The sequence below is a fragment of the Eubalaena glacialis genome, chromosome 8, assembly GCF_028564815.1.
Source record: "Eubalaena glacialis isolate mEubGla1 chromosome 8, mEubGla1.1.hap2.+ XY, whole genome shotgun sequence".
Taxonomy (NCBI): domain Eukaryota; kingdom Metazoa; phylum Chordata; class Mammalia; order Artiodactyla; family Balaenidae; genus Eubalaena; species Eubalaena glacialis.
The window spans coordinates 33,906,064-33,928,302 of NC_083723.1; positions in this window are offsets into that span (position 1 = coordinate 33,906,064).

Below are 22,239 nucleotides of genomic sequence, written 5' to 3' on the forward strand. Positions count from 1 at the left end.
TTCCCTTTTCTCCATGCCCTGTCCTGCATTTCAGGTTTTACAGTTTGTGAGGTTGGCCATTCCGACTGGTGCGAAGCGACAGCTCTTTGTAGTATTAATTTACATTGCCCGCCTGTTTTGTTGGCCAAAAATGGAGTAAGGGTTTTTCCTGAATATATTAAGGAATAACGCATACGGCCTTTTTGGCAAACTGCATCATTGGCGATGTTCAGCAGCTTTGCGTGTGCTTTAATGACGAGTGCAAACTACCTCTTGAAATCCCTTTCCTGCAATTCTGCCTTGCTTACAAGGCCTTTACGAATACTTGGCTCAAGAAATGACTCCATTAGAGGTGTCAGTTACAACCCTGCATGTTTGTGAATTGCAGTGCCCCTGAGCACCGGTTTTCAACTTGTTTAGGGAAGCAGACACAAAGGGGCAGGATTTCTACAGACCCATTCCAGTTACTGGGGCACCTGAAGGATAGGGAAATTCTTCTTCCAGGTAGGAAACTAGAGTGGCATATGCCTGTCCAAACATCTAAGGCTTGTGTCTCATTCCATCCCCCCATTCCCCTTCTTCACCGGAAAATTCCAAGCTGTGCAAAACCGGCTGTTGAGTGTGCTGCCTTCCCAAAGTGGGGAGACTCTAAGGAAAGGAGGTGGGGAACCCGAATACCAGGAGACATGGAGATGAGGTGACTTTTCCAAACTCTTCCCGATCAGACGGTGTACCATCCTCTGGATGTGCCATGCATGTTTTAGCTGTAGGAAGGATCCCCTGCACCTGGAGATATGGGACCCATGGAATGGGGGCCAGGCAGTATTACTCTAAAAGTGCTGCATTTGCTGTCCCATCCTCACGAAGCCTCTCAGACCAACGAGTGTAGAGCCTTAGGTCCCATCCAGCTCTGTGTCTACATGTGGTCAGTCCAGGTTGCATCACAGCCCTTGAACAAATTTTGTAAGAATTTCTCTCTCTCTCACTGTCTTTATTTTGTTCTTGTTATTTAATTTTATAATGGGGTATAGCTGATTTTCAATACTGTGTTTCTTCCTGCTCTACATCTATCCACTTGATTCACTTAAAGAGAGACATCAATAAATTCTTTTACAGATTCTTACCAGTCTTATATATCCTTTTCCGGTGACAGCAGTGTGCTGAGTCCAGCTCTTTGAGCTATAGAGTAGGTCCTGTCGAATACCTATTTTGTTTATGGAACCGTATCTATGCTAATTTCAACCTCCTGGTTTACGCATCACCCCACCCCACCTTTCTCCTTTAGCAGCCATAAGTGTGTTTTCTAAATGTGTGACTCCGTTTCTGTTTTGTAATTGCGTTCATGTGTAGACATTTTTAGATACTATCTCTAAGTGATACCTTATGATAAGTCTCTTTTTATGTCTGACTTATGGCACTTAGAATGATCGTACCTCAGTCTTGACGAGTTGCTGCCACTGGCCTTATTTCATTGATGTAATTGCTGAGTAATATCCCATTGTACATAAGTACCACATCTTCTTTATCCATTTTTTCCTTCCAAGGACATGTAAGTTGTACCCAAATCGAGGCATTTCTAAACAAAGCAGCCCTAAACTTTGGGGTGCCTGTGTCCTGTCGATTTGTTGGTTTTCCCAAGATATACGCCCATGAGGGGAAGTGCTGTATGCTCTGTAGCTCTGTTTTTTAGATGTTTTAGGATACAGCATACACTTCTCAAGAGTGGCCGGTGGCAATTTACATCCCGCCCATCAGCGTAACAAGGCTCCCTTTTTTCCATGGCCTGTCCTGCATTTCTGCTTTTTACACTTTTTCAGGATGGGCCTTTTGACCAATGCGAAGTGAGACATTTTTGTATTGCTGATTTGCATTGTCTTCTTGTTTAGTTGGCCAAAAAGGACGTCTGCGTTTTTTCCGGAATATATTCAGGAAAAAACGCAGACGCCCTTTTTGGCCAACTGCATCATTGTCGAAGTTCTGCGGATTTTCATGTGCTTTAAAGGCGAGTCCAATCTACCTGTTAAAATCTGTTTCCTGCAATTCTGTCTTGCTTTGAAATCCTCTTGGTTGCCTTACCTCAATACATTTTTAGACGAGAGTTATCATTTATAACTCGGCAGATTTGTGAATTGCCATGCTCCTGAGCTCCATTTTCCAAGTCGCTTTTTTGGGAGCAGGCCGCAAAAGCACAGGATTGCTTCCGGCCCTATTCTGGTTCCGGGGGGCAGGCTGAGCCTGTGGTTCATTCTTTTTCCTGATGGGAAATTAGAGTGACATGTGCATGTCCCAACATCTAGAGCTAGTCTCTCATTGGTTCCCCCTCTTCCCGTTAATTCTCCGGACAAATTGCAAACAGTTCGAAACAGGAGGCTAAAGGTGCTGATTCTCCAAGGGGGAGATTGTTAGTAAAGCGGCTGGAAAGGCAAAACCAAGCACCAGGAGATGAGAAATGAGGTGCGTTTTAGAAACCTTTCCCGATCACACGGTGTACCATCTTCTGGGTTTCCCATGCATGGGAAAACTGTTTCCCATACAGTTTTCACTGTAGGAAGATGCCCTTAAACTGGAGATTTGGGACCCATGGAATGGGTACCACGCAGTATTACTTTAAAGGGTCTGCGTTTGCTCACCCAAACTCACCAATCCTCTCAGCCCTAAGAGTGTCCAGCATTATGTCTCATCCAGCTGTGGGACTCGATATGGTCAATCCAGGTTGCTTCACAGCCACTGAACGAACTTTGTAAGAATTTCTCTTTCTTTCAATGTCCTTGTTTTTTTTTTTTTTGGAATGTATTTTTATAATGGGGTTTAGCTCCTTTTTCCTGCTGTGTTTATGCCGTTTTTCACCCACTTGATTCACTTACAGAGAGATATCAATACATAGGTTTTAAGATTCTTACTAGTCAGATATATTCTTGTGCGGTGAATAGGGGGTGTTGAGTCCAGTTCACTGAGCAAGGAGTAGTTCTTGTCGGTTACATATTTGGTTTATGGAACGGTGTCTGCTAATATCAAACCCTTGTTTTTTGCCTCACCCCACCTCACCTTTCCTGTTAAGAAGCCATAGTGTGTTTTCTAAATGTGCGACTCTGTTCTGTTTTGTAATTCAGGTCATGTGTAGCGATTTTTACATTCCCTCTATAAGTGATATCTTAGGATAAGTGTCTTTTTCTGTGTGATTTATTTCACTTAGAAACATCGTACCTAAATCCACTCATCATGCTGGTACTAACCTTATGACATTGATTTCATGGCTGAGTGATATTCCATTCTACATAAGTACCACAACTTCTTTATCCATTTTTCTCTTTCCTGGGATATTTAAGGTGTACCGAAGTGGAGGTTCTTGTAAACAGAGCAGCCCTAAACTTTGGGGTGCCTGTGTATTGTTGATTTTTAGTTTTCCTAATTTATACGCCCATGAGTGGAAGTGCCCTATGCTATCTTTTTTAGATGTTTTAGGAAACACCATACACTTCTCCAGAGTGACCCTTGCCAATTTACATCCCGCCCATCCGTGTAACAAGGCTCCCTTTTCTCCCTTGCCTGTCCTGCATTTCTGTTTTTTACATTTTTTAGGATGGCCCTTTTGACCGATGGGAAATGAGACTTGTTTGTAGTGCTGATTTGCATTTCCGGCTTGCTTGGTTGGCCAAAAAGGGCGTATGCGTTTTTTCCTGAACATATTCAGGAAAAAACGCATACGCCCTTTTTGGCCAAGTGCATCATTGTCGACGTTTTGCCGCTTTTCATGTGCTTTAAAGGTGATTCGAATCTACCTCCTGAAATCTGGGGGCTTGTCCCAGCACATTCCACTCTAATTTACAACCTCGTAACACTACCTTCAGGAAGACTCTGTTGCCCTAGTAACAAGAGTTGAGAACGTAATAATGCTGCCGCCCTGTGGCTTTTTCCCACAACAGCAGCTTTAAATCCAGTGCTAATGGTTGCTTAATAGTCACAAGGACTGCAGGGCTGAAAATGACACCTGTCCTCAAAAAATGCCCTGGGGTAGGGAATAGGCAAAAAAATTCAACACATGACAAATTTTTCAAGAAGTCAATATGAAGAGGGAAGTTGTACTCACTCTTTAAAAAAAAAGGAAAAGAAAAAAAAAGGATATACCTAAAGCTCAGTATAAGGAATTATTAGCCACATGCAAATCCAACCTCCAAAAAGGTTTCAGCTCACACCAGTCAAATGACCATCAGCAAAAAGTCTACAAACTATAAATGCTGAAGGGGTTTTAGAGAACTGTGTACCTTCTAGCTGCTGGTGGGATGTAAAGTGGTAACATCACTAACGAAAACTGAATGGAGCTGCTGTAAAAGGTGAAAATTGAGCTACCAGATGATGTGGCAGGGCACCTTTTGGCCCTATAACCTAAGACCACCAGCATCAGAAAGACAGAGGCAGGCAAATGTGCACTGTAGCAATATTGAAATAACCAAGACATGGAAGCAAAACAAAGGTCCAGAAACTGATGAATGGACAAAGAAGAAGTGGTATATGTACAGAATGGAATAGTAGCCTTGGGAAAAAAATGAACAGTGCCATTTTCAGGACTACAGATGAGCCTAGAAATAATCATATTAGGTTAAGTAAGTCAAAAGGGAATGACAAATATCCTATGATATCATTTATACAAGATATCCTAAGATAGCTACAAATGAACATATTTCCACAGAAAAAGACACTCACAGACTAAAAAAACAAACTAAAGGTTAACCAAAATGAAATATGGGAGGATGGATAAATTAGGATTATGGTGCTAACATACATATACTAATGTATGTCAAATGTATAAAAACATATAACTTATAAACTATATGAATTTCCTGCAATTCTACCTTACTTTCAAATCCTCTTCCTTGCCTACCCTCAATATATTTGTGGACGAGAGTTATCATTTATAACTCTGCAGGTTTGTGAATTGCAGTGCCCCTGAGCTCCATTTGGCAGCTCGCTTTTTAGGGAGCTGGCCGCAAAAGCGCAGGATTGCTTCAGGCCCTATTCTGGTTCCGGGGGGCAGGCTGAGCCTGTGGTTCATTCTTCTTCCTGATGGGAATATAGAGTGACCTGTGCCTGTCCCAACAGCTAGAGCTAGTCTCTCATTGGTTCCCCCTCTTCCCGTTCATCCTCAGGACAAATTGCGACCTGTACGAAACAGGAGGTCAACGGTGCTGATTCTCCAAGTAGGGAGATTGTTAGTGAAGCGGCTGGAATGGCGAACCCGAGCACAAGGAGAGGAGAAATGAGGTGCGTTTCAGAAACCTTTCCCGATCACACGGTGTACCATCTTCTGGGTTTCCCAGGCATGTTTTCGATGTAGGAAGATGCCCTTGAACCTGGAGATTTGGGACCCATGGCATGGGTACCACGCAGTATTACTTTAAAGGGTCTGCGTTTGCTCACCCAACCTCACCAATCCTCTCAGCCCCAAGAGTGTCCAGCCTTATGTCTCATCCAGCTGTGGGTCTAGATATGGTCAATCCAGGTTGCATCAGAGCCCCTGAACGGATTTTGTAAGAATGTCTCTCTCTTTCACTCTCTTTGTTTTATGGGTTTTTTTTTTTAAGTAATCTATTTTTATAATGGGGTTTAGCTCCTTTTTCCTGCTGTGTTTATGCCGCTTTACACCCTCTTGATTCACTTCCAGAGAGATATCAGTACATATCAATACATATCAATACATCAATACATAGGTTTTAAGACTCTTACTAGTCAGATATATTCTTGGGCGGTGAATAGGGGGTGTTGAGTCCAGTTCACTGAGCAGGGAGTAGGTCTTGTCTATTACATATTTGGCTTGTGGAACGGTATGTGAGCTAATTTCAAACCCTTGTTTTATGCATCGCCCCGCCTCACCTTTCCCGTTAAGCAGCCATAGTGTGTTTTCTAAATGTGTGACTCTGTTCTGTTTTGGAATGCAGTTCAGGTGTAGCGATGTTGACATTCCCTCTATAAGTGATATCTTGGGATAAGTGTCCTTTTCTGTGTGACTTACTTCACTTAGAGTCATCGTCCCTAAATCCACTCATCATGCTGCTACTAGCCTTATGACACTGATTTCATGGCTGAGTGATATTCCATTGTGCATAAGTACCACAACTTCTTTATCCATTTTTCTCTTTTCGGGGATATTTAAGGTGTACCGAAGTGGAGGTTCTTGGAAACAGAGCAGCCCTAAACTTTGGGGTGCCTGTGTCGTGTTGATTTTTAGGTTTCCCGAGTTCTACGCCCATGAGTGGAAATGCCCTATGCTCTCTCAGCTGTGTCTATTCCATGTTTCAGGACGCAACGTACACTTCTCCAGAGTGGCTGTTGGCAATTTCCATCCCGCCCATCAGCGTAGCAAGGCTCCCATGTCTCCATGGTCTGTCCTGCATTTCTGGTTTTTACACTTTTTTCAGCATGGCCCTTTGGACCGCTGGCAAGCGAGACTTCTTTGTAACGCCGATTTGCCTTTCCGGCTTGCTTGGTTGGCTAAAAGGGCGTATGCGTTTTTTCCTGAATATATTCAGGAAAAAACGCATACGCCCTTTTTGGCCAAGGGCATCATTGTCAACGCTTTGCCGCTTTTCATGTGCTTTCAAGGCGAGTCGAATCTACCTCCTGAAATCTGTTTCCTGCAATTCTGCCTTGCTTTCAAATCCTCTTCGTTGCCTTCCCTCAATATATTTGTGGACGAGAGTCATCATTTCGAACTCTGCAGGTTTGTGAATTGCAGTGCCCCTGAGCTCCATTTGTCAACTCGCTTTTTTGGGAGCTGGCCGCAAAAGCGCAGGATTGCTTCAGGCCCTATTCTGGTTCCGGGGGGCAGGCTGAGCCTGTGGTTCATTCTTCTTCCTGATGGGAAAATAGAGTGACCTGTGCCTGTCCCAACACCTAGAGCTAGTCTCTCATTGGTTCCCCCTCTTCCCGTTCATCCTCAGGACAAATTGCGACCTGTACGAAACAGGAGGTCAACGGTGCTGATTCTCCAAGTAGGGAGATTGTTAGTGAAGCGGCTGGAATGGCGAACCCGAGCACAAGGAGAGGAGAAATGAGGTGCGTTTTAGAAACCTTTCCCGATCACACGGTGTACCATCTTCTGGGTTTCCCAGGCATGTTTTCGATGTAGGAAGATGCCCTTGAACCTGGAGATTTGGGACCCATGGCATGGGTACCACGCAGTATTACTTTAAAGGGTCTGCGTTTGCTCACCCAACCTCACCAATCCTCTCAGCCCCAAGAGTGTCCAGCCTTATGTCTCATCCAGCTGTGGGTCTAGATATGGTCAATCCAGGTTGCATCAGAGCCCCTGAACGGATTTTGTAAGAATTTCTCTCTCTTTCACTGTCTTTGTTTTATGGGTTTTTTTTTTAAGTAATCTATTTTTATAATGGGGTTTAGCTGCTTTTCGCTGCTGTGTTTATGCCGCTTTAAACCCTCTTGATTCACTTCCAGAGAGATATCAATACATAGGTTTAAAGACTCTTCCTAGTCAGATATATTCTTGGGCGGTGAATAGGGGGTGTTGAGTCCAGTTCACTGAGCAGGGAGTAGGTCTTGTCTATTACATATTTGGCTTGTGGAACAGTATCTGAGCTAATTTCAACCCCTTGTTTTATGCATCGCCCCGCCTCACCTTTCCCGTTAAGCAGCCATAGTGTGTTTTCTAAATGTGTGACTCTGTTCTGTTTTGGAATTCAGTTCAGGTGTAGCGATGTTGACATTCCCTCTATAAGTGATATCTTAGGATAAGTGTCCTTTTCTGTGTGACTTACTTCACTTAGACTCATCGTCCCTAAATCCACTCTTCATGCTGCTACTAGCCTTATGACACTGATTTCATGGCTGAGTGATATTCCATTGTGCATAAGTACCACAACTTCTTTATCCATTTTTTTCTTTCCTGGGATAGTTAAGGTGTACCGAAGTGGAGGTTCTTGGAAACAGAGCAGCCCTAAACTTTGGGTTGCCTGTGTCGTGTTGATTTTTAGGTTTCCCGATTTCTACGCCCATGAGTGGAAGTGCCTTATGCTCTCTCAGCTGTGTCTATTCCATGTTTCAGGCCGCAGCGTACACTTCTCCAGAGTGGCTGTTGGCAATTTCCATCCCGCCCATCAGCGTAGCAAGGCTCCCGTGTCTCCATGGCCTGTCCTGCATTTCTGGTTTTTACACTTTTTTCAGCATGGCCCTTTTGACCGCTGGCAAGCGAGACTTCTTTGTAGCGCCGATTTGCCTTTCCGGCTTGCTTGGTTGGCCAAAAAGGGCGTATGCGTTTTTTCCTGAATATATTCAGGAAAAAACGCATACGCCCTTTTTGGCCAAGGGCATCATTGTCAACGCTTTGCCGCTTTTCATGTGCTTTCAAGGCGAGTCGAATCGACCTCCTGAAATCTGTTTCCTGCAATTCTGCCTTGCTTTCAAATCCTCTTCGTTGCCTTCCCTCAATATATTTGTGGACGAGAGTCATCATTTCGAACTCTGCAGGTTTGTGAATTGCAGTGCCCCTGAGCTCCATTTGTCAACTCGCTTTTTTGGGAGCTGGCCGCAAAAGCGCAGGATTGCTTCAGGCCCTATTCTGGTTCCGGGGGGCAGGCTGAGCCTGTGGTTCATTCTTCTTCCTGATGGGAAAATAGAGTGACCTGTGCCTGTCCCAACACCTAGAGCTAGTCTCTCATTGGTTCCCCCTCTTCCCGTTCATCCTCAGGGCAAATTGCGACCTGTACGAAACAGGAGGTCAACGGTGCTGATTCTCCAAGTAGGGAGATTGTTAGTGAAGCGGCTGGAATGGCGAACCCGAGCACAAGGAGAGGAGAAATGAGGTGCGTTTTAGAAACCTTTCCCGATCACACGGTGTACCATCTTCTGGGTTTCCCAGGCATGTTTTCGATGTAGGAAGATGCCCTTGAACCTCTAGATTTGGGACCCATGGCATGGGTACCACGCAGGATTACTTTAAAGGGTCTGCGTTTGCTCACCCAACCTCACCAATCCTCTCAGCCCCAAGAGTGTCCAGCCTTATGTCTCATCCAGCTGTGGGTCTAGATATGGTCAATCCAGGTTGCATCAGAGCCCCTGAACGGATTTTGTAAGAATTTCTCTCTCTTTCACTGTCTTTGTTTTATGGTTTTTTTTTTTAAGTAATCTATTTTTATAATGGGGTTTAGCTCCTTTTTCCTGCTGTGTTTATGCCGCTTTACACCCTCTTGATTCACTTCCAGAGAGATATATATACATAGGTTTTAAGACTCTTACTAGTAAGATATATTCTTGGGCGGTGAATAGGGGGTGTTGAGTCCAGTTCACTGAGCAGGGAGTAGGTCTTGTCTATTACATATTTGGCTTCTGGAACGGTATGTGAGCTAATTTCAAACCCTTGTTTTATGCATCGCCCCGCCTCACCTTTCCCGTTAAGCAGCCATAGTGTGTTTTGTAAATGTGTGACTCTGTTCTGTTTTGGAATTCAGTTCAGGTGTAGCGATGTTGACATTCCCTCTATAAGTGATATCTTGGGATAAGTGTCCTTTTCTGTGTGACTTACTTCACTTAGAGTCATCGTCCCTAAATCCACTCATCATGCTGCTACTAGCCTTATGACACTGATTTCATGGCTGAGTGATATTCCATTGTGCATAAGTACCACAACTTCTTTATCCATTTTTCTCTTTCCTGGGATATTTTAGGTGTACCGAAGTGGAGGTTCTTGGAAACAGAGCAGCCCTAAACTTTGGGGTGCCTGTGTCGTGTTGATTTTTAGGTTTCCCGATTTCTACGCCCATGAGTGGAAGTGCCCTATGCTCTCTCAGCTGTGTCTATTCCATGTTTCAGGACGCAGCGTACACTTCTCCAGAGTGGCTGTTGGCAATTTCCATCCCGCCCATCAGCGTAGCAAGGCTCCCGTGTCTCCATGGCCTGTCCTGCATTTCTGGTTTTTACACTTTTTTCAGCATGGCCCTTTTGACCGCTGGCAAGCGAGACTTCTTTGTAGCGCCGATTTGCCTTTCCGGCTTGCTTGGTTGGCCAAAAAGGGCGTATGCGTTTTTTCCTGAATATATTCAGGAAAAAACGCATACGCCCTTTTTGGCCAAGGGCATCATTGTCAACGCTTTGCCGCTTTTCATGTGCTTTCAAGGCGAGTCGAATCGACCTCCTGAAATCTGTTTCCTGCAATTCTGCCTTGCTTTCAAATCCTCTTCGTTGCCTTCCCTCAATATATTTGTGGACGAGAGTCATCATTTCTAACTCTGCAGGTTTGTGAATTGCAGTGCCCCTGAGCTCCATTTGTCAACTCGCTTTTTTGGGAGCTGGCCGCAAAAGCGCAGGATTGCTTCAGGCCCTATTCTGGTTCCGGGCGGCAGGCTGAGCCTGTGGTTCATTCTTCTTCCTGATGGGAAAATAGAGTGACCTGTGCCTGTCCCAACACCTAGAGCTAGTCTCTCATTGGTTCCCCCTCTTCCCATTCATCCTCAGGACAAATTGCGACCTGTACGAAACAGGAGGTCAACGGTGCTGATTCTCCAAGTAGGGAGATTGTTAGTGAAGCGGCTGGAATGGCGACCCAAGCACAAGGAGAGGAGAAATGAGGTGCGTTTTAGAAACCTTTCCCGATCACACGGTGTACCATCTTCTGGGTTTCCCAGGCATGTTTTCGATGTAGGAAGATGCCCTTGAACCTGGAGATTTGGGACCCATGGCATGGGTACCACGCAGTATTACTTTAAAGGGTCTGCGTTTGCTCACCCAACCTCACCAATCCTCTCAGCCCCAAGAGTGTCCAGCCTTATGTCTCATCCAGCTGTGGGTCTAGATATGGTCAATCCAGGTTGCATCAGAGCCCCTGAACGGATTTTGTAAGAATTTCTCTCTCTTACACTGTCTTTGTTTTATGGGTTTTTTTTTTAAGTAATCTATTTTTATAATGGGGTTTAGCTGCTTTTCCCTGCTGTGTTTATGCCGCTTTACACCCTCTTGATTCACTTCCAGAGAGATATCAGTACATATCAATACATATCAATACATCAATACATAGGTTTTAAGACTCTTCCTAGTCAGATATATTCTTGGGCGGTGAATAGGGGGTGTTGAGTCCAGTTCACTGAGCAGGGAGTAGGTCTTGTCTATTACATATTTGGCTTGTGGAACAGTATCTGAGCTAATTTCAACCCCTTGTTTTATGCATCGCCCCGCCTCACCTTTCCCGTTAAGCAGCCATAGTGTGTTTTCTAAATGTGTGACTCTGTTCTGTTTTGGAATTCAGTTCAGGTGTAGCGATGTTGACATTCCCTCTATAAGTGATATCTTAGGATAAGTGTCCTTTTCTGTGTGACTTACTTCACTTAGACTCATCGTCCCTAAATCCACTCATCATGCTGCTACTAGCCTTATGACACTGATTTCATGGCTGAGTGATATTCCATTGTGCATAAGTACCACAACTTCTTTATCCATTTTTCTCTTTTCGGGGATATTTAAGGTGTACCGAAGTGGAGGTTCTTGGAAACAGAGCAGCCCTAAACTTTGGGGTGCCTGTGTCGTGTTGATTTTTAGGTTTCCCGATTTCTACGCCCATGAGTGGAAGTGCCCTATGCTCTCTCAGCTGTGTCTATTCCATGTTTCAGGACGCAGCGTACACTTCTCCAGAGTGGCTGTTGGCAATTTCCATCCCGCCCATCAGCGTAGCAAGGCTCCCGTGTCTCCATGGCCTGTCCTGCATTTCTGGTTTTTACACTTTTTTCAGCATGGCCCTTTTGACCGCTGGCAAGCGAGACTTCTTTGTAGCGCCGATTTGCCTTTCCGGCTTGCTTGGTTGGCCAAAAAGGGCGTATGCGTTTTTTCCTGAATATATTCAGGAAAAAACGCATACGCCCTTTTTGGCCAAGGGCATCATTGTCAACGCTTTGCCGCTTTTCATGTGTTTTCAAGGCGAGTCGAATCTACCTCCTGAAATCTGTTTCCTGCAATTCTGCCTTGCTTTCAAATCCTCTTCGTTGCCTTCCCTCAATATATTTGTGGACGAGAGTCATCATTTCTAACTCTGCAGGTTTGTGAATTGCAGTGCCCCTGAGCTCCATTTGTCAACTCGCTTTTTTGGGAGCTGGCCGCAAAAGCGCAGGATTGCTTCAGGCCCTATTCTGGTTCCGGGGGGGAGGCTGAGCCTGTGGTTCATTCTTCTTCCTGATGGGAAAATAGAGTGACCTGTGCCTGTCCCAACAGCTAGAGCTAGTCTCTCATTGGTTCCCCCTCTTCCCGTTCGTCCTCAGGACAAATTGCGACCTGTACGAAACAGGAGGTCAACGGTGCTGATTCTCCAAGTAGGGAGATTGTTAGTGAAGCGGCTGGAATGGCGAACTCGAGCACAAGGAGAGGAGAAATGAGGTGCGTTTTAGAAACCTTTCCCGATCACACGGTGTACCATCTTCTGGGTTTCCCAGGCATGTTTTCGATGTAGGAAGATGCCCTTGAACCTGGAGATTTGGGACCCATGGCATGGGTACCACGCAGTATTACTTTAAAGGGTCTGCGTTTGCTCACCCAACCTCACCAATCCTCTCAGCCCCAAGAGTGTCCAGCCTTATGTCTCATCCAGCTGTGGCTCTAGATATGGTCAATCCAGGTTGCATCAGAGCCCCTGAACGGATTTTGTAAGAATTTCTCTCTCTTTCACTGTCTTTGTTTTATGGGTTTTTTTTTTTAAGTAATCTATTTTTATAATGGGGTTTAGCTCCTTTTTCCTGCTGTGTTTATGCCGCTTTACACCCTCTTTATTCACTTCCAGAGAGATATCAGTACATATCAATACATATCAATACATCAATACATAGGTTTTAAGACTCTTCCTAGTCAGATATATTCTTGGGCGGTGAATAGGGAGTGTTGAGTCCAGTTCACTGAGCAGGGAGTAGGTCTTGTCTATTACATATTTGGCTTGTGGAACAGTATCTGAGCTAATTTCAACCCCTTGTTTTATGCATCGCCCCGCCTCACCTTTCCCGTTAAGCAGCCATAGTGTGTTTTCTAAATGTGTGACTCTGTTCTGTTTTGGAATTCAGTTCAGGTGTAGCGATGTTGACATTCCCTCTATAAGTGATATCTTAGGATAAGTGTCCTTTTCTGTGTGACTTACTTCACTTAGACTCATCGTCCCTAAATCCACTCTTCATGCTGCTACTAGCCTTATGACACTGATTTCATGGCTGAGTGATATTCCATTGTGCATAAGTACCACAACTTCTTTATCCATTTTTTTCTTTCCTGGGATAGTTAAGGTGTACCGAAGTGGAGGTTCTTGGAAACAGAGCAGCCCTAAACTTTGGGTTGCCTGTGTCGTGTTGATTTTTAGGTTTCCCGATTTCTACGCCCATGAGTGGAAGTGCCTTATGCTCTCTCAGCTGTGTCTATTCCATGTTTCAGGACGCAGCGTACACTTCTCCAGAGTGGCTGTTGGCAATTTCCATCCCGCCCATCAGCGTAGCAAGGCTCCCGTGTCTCCATGGCCTGTCCTGCATTTCTGGTTTTTACACTTTTTTCAGCATGGCCCTTTTGACCGCTGGCAAGCGAGACTTCTTTGTAGCGCCGATTTGCCTTTCCGGCTTGCTTGGTTGGCCAAAAAGGGCGTATGCGTTTTTTCCTGAATATAGTCAGGAAAAAACGCATACGCCCTTTTTGGCCAAGGGCATCATTGTCAACGCTTTGCCGCTTTTCATGTGCTTTCAAGGCGAGTCGAATCTACCTCCTGAAATCTGTTTCCTGCAATTCTGCCTTGCTTTCAAATCCTCTTCGTTGCCTTCCCTCAATATATTTGTGGACGAGAGTCATCATTTCGAACTCTGCAGGTTTGTGAATTGCAGTGCCCCTGAGCTCCATTTGTCAACTCGCTTTTTTGGGAGCTGGCCGCAAAAGCGCAGGATTGTTTCAGGCCCTATTCTGGTTCCGGGGGGCAGGCTGAGCCTGTGGTTCATTCTTCTTCCTGATGGGAAAATAGAGTGACCTGTGCCTGTCCCAACACCTAGAGCTAGTCTCTCATTGGTTCCCCCTCTTCCCGTTCATCCTCAGGACAAATTGTGACCTGTACGAAACAGGAGGTCAACGGTGCTGATTCTCCAAGTAGGGAGATTGTTAGTGAAGCGGCTGGAATGGCGAACCCGAGCACAAGGAGAGGAGAAATGAGGTGCGTTTTAGAAACCTTTCCCGATCACACGGTGTACCATCTTCTGGGTTTCCCAGGCATGTTTTCGATGTAGGAAGATGCCCTTGAAGTTGCAGATTTGGGACCCATGGCATGGGTACCACGCAGTACTACTTTAAAGGGTCTGCGTTTGCTCACCCAACCTCACCGATCCTCTCAGCCCCAAGAGTGTCCAGCCTTATGTATCATCCAGCTGTGGGTGTAGATATGGTCAATCCAGGTTGCATCAGAGCCCCTGAACGGATTTTGTAAGAATTTCTCTCTCTTTCACTGTCTTTTTTTTATGGGTTTCTTTTAAAGTAATCTATTTTTATAATGGGGTTTAGCTGCTTTTCCCTGCTGTGTTTATGCCGCTTTACACCCTCTTGATTCACTTCCAGAGAGATATCTATACATAGGTTTTAAGACTCTTACTAGTCAGATATATTCTTGGGCGGTGAATAGGGGGTGTTGAGTCCAGTTCACTGAGCAGGGAGTAGGTCTTGTCTATTACATATTTGGCTTGTGGAACGGTATGTGAGCTAATTTCAAACCCTTGTTTTATGCATCGCCCCGCCTCACCTTTCCCGTTAAGCAGCCATAGTGTGTTTTCTAAATGTGTGACTCTGTTCTGTTTTGGAATTCAGTTCAGGTGTAGCGATGTTGACATTCCCTCTATAAGTGATATCTTGGGATAAGTGTCCTTTTCTGTGTGACTTACTTCACTTAGAGTCATCGTCCCTAAATCCACTCATCATGCTGCTACTAGCCTTATGACACTGATTTCATGGCTGAGTGATATTCCATTGTGCATAAGTACCACAACTTCTTTATCCATTTTTCTCTTTTCGGGGATATTTAAGGTGTACCGAAGTGGAGGTTCTTGGAAACAGAGCAGCCCTAAACTTTGGGGTGCCTGTGTCGTGTTGATTTTTAGGTTTCCCGAGTTCTACGCGCATGAGTGGAAGTGCCCTATGCTCTCTCAGCTGTGTCTATTCCATGTTTCAGGACGCAATGTACACTTCTCCAGAGTGGCTGTTGGCAATTACCATCCCGCCCATCAGCGTAGCAAGGCTCCCATGTCTCCATGGCCTGTCCTGCATTTCTGGTTTTTACACTTTTTTCAGCATGGCCCTTTTGACCGCTGGCAAGCGAGACTTCTTTGTAGCGCCGATTTGCCTTTCCGGCTTGCTTGGTTGGCCAAAAAGGGCGTATGCGTTTTTTCCTGAATATATTCAGGAAAAAACGCATACGCCCTTTTTGGCCAAGGGCATCATTGTCAACGCTTTGCCGCTTTTCATGTGCTTTCAAGGCGAGTCGAATCGACCTCCTGAAATCTGTTTCCTGCAATTCTGCCTTGCTTTCAAATCCTCTTCGTTGCCTTCCCTCAATATATTTGTGGACGAGAGTCATCATTTCGAACTCTGCAGGTTTGTGAATTGCAGTGCCCCTGAGCTCCATTTGTCAACTCGCTTTTTTGGGAGCTGGCCGCAAAAGCGCAGGATTGCTTCAGGCCCTATTCTGGTTCCGGGGGGCAGGCTGAGCCTGTGGTTCATTCTTCTTCCTGATGGGAAAATAGAGTGACCTGTGCCTGTCCCAACACCTAGAGCTAGTCTCTCATTGGTTCCCCCTCTTCCCGTTCATCCTCAGGACAAATTGCGACCTGTACGAAACAGGAGGTCAACGGTGCTGATTCTCCAAGTAGGGAGATTGTTAGTGAAGCGGCTGGAATGGCGAACCCGAGCACAAGGAGAGGAGAAATGAGGTGCGTTTTAGAAACCTTTCCCGATCACACGGTGTACCATCTTCTGGGTTTCCCAGGCATGTTTTCGATGTAGGAAGATGCCCTTGAACCTGGAGATTTGGGACCCATGGCATGGGTACCACGCAGTATTACTTTAAAGGGTCTGCGTTTGCTCACCCAACCTCACCAATCCTCTCAGCCCCAAGAGTGTCCAGCCTTATGTCTCATCCAGCTGTGGGTCTAGATATGGTCAATCCAGGTTGCATCAGAGCCCCTGAAAGGATTTTGTAAGAATTTCTCTCTCTTTCACTGTCTTTGTTTTATGGGTTTTTTTTTTAAGTAATCTATTTTTATAATGGGGTTTAGCTCCTTTTTCCTGCTGTGTTTATGCCGCTTTACACCCTCTTGATTCACTTCCAGAGAGATATCTATACATAGGTTTTAAGACTCTTACTAGTCAGATATATTCTTGGGCGGTGAATAGGGGGTGTTGAGTCCAGTTCACTGAGCAGGGAGTAGGTCTTGTCTATTACATATTTGGCTTCTGGAACGGTATGTGAGCTAATTTCAAAGCCTTGTTTTATGCATCACCCCGCCTCACCTTTCCCGTTAAGCAGCCATAGTGTGTTTTCTAAATGTGTGACTCTGTTCTGTTTTGGAATTCAGTTCAGGTGTAGCGATGTTGACATTCCCTCTATAAGTGATATCTTGGGATAAGTGTCCTTTTCTGTGTGACTTACTTCACTTAGAGTCATCGTCCCTAAATCCACTCATCATGCTGCTACTAGCCTTATGAAACTGATTTCATGGCTGAGTGATATTCCATTGTGCATAAGTACCACAACTTCTTTATCCATTTTTCTCTTTCCTGGGATATTTTAGGTGTACCGAAGTGGAGGTTCTTGGAAGCAGAGCAGCCCTAAACTTTGGGGTGCCTGTGTCGTGTTGATTTTTAGGTTTCCCGATTTCTACGCCCATGAGTGGAAGTGCCCTATGCTCTCTCAGCTGTGTCTATTCCATGTTTCAGGACGCAGCGTACACTTCTCCAGAGTGGCTGTTGGCAATTTCCATCCTGCCCATCAGCGTAGCAAGGCTCCCGTGTCTCCATGGCCTGTCCTGCATTTCTGGTTTTTACACTTTTTTCAGCATGGCCCTTTTGACCGCTGGCAAGCGAGACTTCTTTGTAGCGCCGATTTGCCTTTCCGGCTTGCTTGGTTGGCCAAAAAGGGCGTATGCGTTTTTTCCTGAATATATTCAGGAAAAAACGCATACGCCCTTTTTGGCCAAGGGCATCATTGTCAACGCTTTGCCGCTTTTCATGTGCTTTCAAGGCGAGTCGAATCGACCTCCTGAAATCTGTTTCCTGCAATTCTGCCTTGCTTTCAAATCCTCTTCGTTGCCTTCCCTCAATATATTTGTGGACGAGAGTCATCATTTCTAACTCTGCAGGTTTGTTAATTGCAGTGCCCCTGAGCTCCATTTGTCAACTCGCTTTTTTGGGAGCTGGCCGCAAAAGCGCAGGATTGCTTCAGGCCCTATTCTGGTTCCGGGGGGCAGGCTGAGCCTGTGGTTCATTCTTCTTCCTGATGGGAAAATAGAGTGACCTGTGCCTGTCCCAACACCTAGAGCTAGTCTCTCATTGGTTCCCCCTCTTCCCATTCATCCTCAGGACAAATTGCGACCTGTACGAAACAGGAGGTCAACGGTGCTGATTCTCCAAGTAGGGAGATTGTTAGTGAAGCGGCTGGAATGGCGAACCCGAGCACAAGGAGAGGAGAAATGAGGTGCGTTTTAGAAACCTTTCCCGATCACACGGTGTACCATCTTCTGGGTTTCCCAGGCATGTTTTCGATGTAGGAAGATGCCCTTGAAGTTGCAGATTTGGGACCCATGGCATGGGTACCACGCAGTACTACTTTAAAGGGTCTGCGTTTGCTCACCCAACCTCACCGATCCTCTCAGCCCCAAGAGTGTCCAGCCTTATGTATCATCCAGCTGTGGGTGTAGATATGGTCAATCCAGGTTGCATCAGAGCCCCTGAACGGATTTTGTAAGAATTTCTCTCTCTTTCACTGTCTTTTTTTTATGGGTTTCTTTTAAAGTAATCTATTTTTATAATGGGGTTTAGCTGCTTTTCCCTGCTGTGTTTATGCCGCTTTACACCCTCTTGATTCACTTCCAGAGAGATATCTATACATAGGTTTTAAGACTCTTACTAGTCAGATATATTCTTGGGCGGTGAATAGGGGGTGTTGAGTCCAGTTCACTGAGCAGGGAGTAGGTCTTGTCTATTACATATTTGGCTTGTGGAACGGTATGTGAGCTAATTTCAAACCCTTGTTTTATGCATCGCCCCGCCTCACCTTTCCCGTTAAGCAGCCATAGTGTGTTTTCTAAATGTGTGACTCTGTTCTGTTTTGGAATTCAGTTCAGGTGTAGCGATGTTGACATTCCCTCTATAAGTGATATCTTGGGATAAGTGTCCTTTTCTGTGTGACTTACTTCACTTAGAGTCATCGTCCCTAAATCCACTCATCATGCTGCTACTAGCCTTATGACACTGATTTCATGGCTGAGTGATATTCCATTGTGCATAAGTACCACAACTTCTTTATCCATTTTTCTCTTTTCGGGGATATTTAAGGTGTACCGAAGTGGAGGTTCTTGGAAACAGAGCAGCCCTAAACTTTGGGGTGCCTGTGTCGTGTTGATTTTTAGGTTTCCCGAGTTCTACGCGCATGAGTGGAAGTGCCCTATGCTCTCTCAGCTGTGTCTATTCCATGTTTCAGGACGCAATGTACACTTCTCCAGAGTGGCTGTTGGCAATTACCATCCCGCCCATCAGCGTAGCAAGGCTCCCATGTCTCCATGGTCTGTCCTGCATTTCTGGTTTTTACACTTTTTTCAGCATGGCCCTTTGGACCGCTGGCAAGCGAGACTTCTTTGTAGCGCCGATTTGCCTTTCCGGCTTGCTTGGTTGGCTAAAAGGGCGTTTGCGTTTTTTCCTGAATATATTCAGGAAAAAACGCAAACGCCCTTTTTGGCCAAGGGCATCATTGTCAACGCTTTGCCGCTTTTCATGTGCTTTCAAGGCGAGTCGAATCTACCTCCTGAAATCTGTTTCCTGCAATTCTGCCTTGCTTTCAAATCCTCTTCGTTGCCTTCCCTCAATATATTTGTGGACGAGAGTCATCATTTCGAACTCTGCAGGTTTGTGAATTGCAGTGCCCCTGAGCTCCATTTGTCAACTCGCTTTTTTGGGAGTTGGCCGCAAAAGCGCAGGATTGCTTCAGGCCCTATTCTGGTTCCGGGGGGCAGGCTGAGCCTGTGGTTCATTCTTCTTCCTGATGGGAAAATAGAGTGACCTGTGCCTGTCCCAACACCTAGAGCTAGTCTCTCATTGGTTCCCCCTCTTCCCGTTCATCCTCAGGACAAATTGCGACCTGTACGAAACAGGAGGTCAACGGTGCTGATTCTCCAAGTAGGGAGATTGTTAGTGAAGCGGCTGGAATGGCGAACCCGAGCACAAGGAGAGGAGAAATGAGGTGCGTTTTAGAAACCTTTCCCGATCACACGGTGTACCATCTTCTGGGTTTCCCAGGCATGTTTTCGATGTAGGAAGATGCCCTTGAACCTGGAGATTTGGGACCCATGGCATGGGTACCACACAGTATTACTTTAAAGGGTCTGCGTTTGCTCACCCAACCTCACCAATCCTCTCAGCCCCAAGAGTGTCCAGCCTTATGTCTCATCCAGCTGTGGGTCTAGATATGGTCAATCCAGGTTGCATCAGAGCCCCTGAAAGGATTTTGTAAGAATTTCTCTCTCTTTCACTGTCTTTGTTTTATGGGTTTTTTTTTTAAGTAATCTATTTTTATAATGGGGTTTAGCTCCTTTTTCCTGCTGTGTTTATGCCGCTTTACACCCTCTTGATTCACTTCCAGAGAGATATCTATACATAGGTTTTAAGACTCTTACTAGTCAGATATATTCTTGGGCGGTGAATAGGGGGTGTTGAGTCCAGTTCACTGAGCAGGGAGTAGGTCTTGTCTATTACATATTTGGCTTCTGGAACGGTATGTGAGCTAATTTCAAAGCCTTGTTTTATGCATCACCCCGCCTCACCTTTCCCGTTAAGCAGCCATAGTGTGTTTTCTAAATGTGTGACTCTGTTCTGTTTTGGAATTCAGTTCAGGTGTAGCGATGTTGACATTCCCTCTATAAGTGATATCTTGGGATAAGTGTCCTTTTCTGTGTGACTTACTTCACTTAGAGTCATCGTCCCTAAATCCACTCATCATGCTGCTACTAGCCTTATGACACTGATTTCATGGCTGAGTGATATTCCATTGTGCATAAGTACCACAACTTCTTTATCCATTTTTCTCTTTCCTGGGATATTTTAGGTGTACCGAAGTGGAGGTTCTTGGAAGCAGAGCAGCCCTAAACTTTGGGGTGCCTGTGTCGTGTTGATTTTTAGGTTTCCCGATTTCTACGCCCATGAGTGGAAGTGCCCTATGCTCTCTCAGCTGTGTCTATTCCATGTTTCAGGACGCAGCGTACACTTCTCCAGAGTGGCTGTTGGCAATTTCCATCCTGCCCATCAGCGTAGCAAGGCTCCAGTGTCTCCATGGCCTGTCCTGCATTTCTGGTTTTTACACTTTTTTCAGCATGGCCCTTTTGACCGCTGGCAAGCGAGACTTCTTTGTAGCGCCGATTTGCCTTTCCGGCTTGCTTGGTTGGCCAAAAAGGGCGTATGCGTTTTTTCCTGAATATATTCAGGAAAAAACGCATACGCCCTTTTTGGCCAAGGGCATCATTGTCAACGCTTTGCCGCTTTTCATGTGCTTTCAAGGCGAGTCGAATCGACCTCCTGAAATCTGTTTCCTGCAATTCTGCCTTGCTTTCAAATCCTCTTCGTTGCCTTCCCTCAATATATTTGTGGACGAGAGTCATCATTTCTAACTCTGCAGGTTTGTGAATTGCAGTGCCCCTGAGCTCCATTTGTCAACTCGCTTTTTTGGGAGCTGGCCGCAAAAGCGCAGGATTGCTTCAGGCCCTATTCTGGTTCCGGGGGGCAGGCTGAGCCTGTGGTTCATTCTTCTTCCTGATGGGAAAATAGAGTGACCTGTGCCTGTCCCAACACCTAGAGCTAGTCTCTCATTGGTTCCCCCTCTTCCCATTCATCCTCAGGACAAATTGCGACCTGTACGAAACAGGAGGTCAACGGTGCTGATTCTCCAAGTAGGGAGATTGTTAGTGAAGCGGCTGGAATGGCGAACCCGAGCACAAGGAGAGGAGAAATGAGGTGCGTTTTAGAAACCTTTCCCGATCACACGGTGTACCATCTTCTGGGTTTCCCAGGCATGTTTTCGATGTAGGAAGATGCCCTTGAACCTGGAGATTTGGGACCCATGGCATGGGTACCACGCAGTATTACTTTAAAGGGTCTGCGTTTGCTCACCCAACCTCACCAATCCTCTCAGCCCCAAGAGTGTCCAGCCTTATGTCTCATCCAGCTGTGGGTCTAGATATGGTCAATCCAGGTTGCATCAGAGCCCCTGAACGGATTTTGTAAGAATTTCTCTCTCTTACACTGTCTTTGTTTTATGGTTTTTTTTTTTAAGTAATCTATTTTTATAATGGGGTTTAGCTGCTTTTCCCTGCTGTGTTTATGCCGCTTTACACCCTCTTGATTCACTTCCAGAGAGATATCAGTACATATCAATACATATCAATACATCAATACATAGGTTTTAAGACTCTTCCTAGTCAGATATATTCTTGGGCGGTGAATAGGGGGTGTTGAGTCCAGTTCACTGAGCAGGGAGTAGGTCTTGTCTATTACATATTTGGCTTGTGGAACGGTATCTGAGCTAATTTCAACCCCTTGTTTTATGCATCGCCCCGCCTCACCTTTCCCGTTAAGCAGCCATAGTGTGTTTTCTAAATGTGTGACTCTGTTCTGTTTTGGAATTCAGTTCAGGTGTAGCGATGTTGACATTCCCTCTATAAGTGATATCTTAGGATAAGTGTCCTTTTCTGTGTGACTTACTTCACTTAGACTCATCGTCCCTAAATCCACTCATCATGCTGCTACTAGCCTTATGACACTGATTTCATGGCTGAGTGATATTCCATTGTGCATAAGTACCACAACTTCTTTATCCATTTTTCTCTTTTCGGGGATATTTAAGGTGTACCGAAGTGGAGGTTCTTGGAAACAGAGCAGCCCTAAACTTTGGGGTGCCTGTGTCGTGTTGATTTTTAGGTTTCCCGATTTCTACGCCCATGAGTGGAAGTGCCCTATGCTCTCTCAGCTGTGTCTATTCCATGTTTCAGGACGCAGCGTACACTTCTC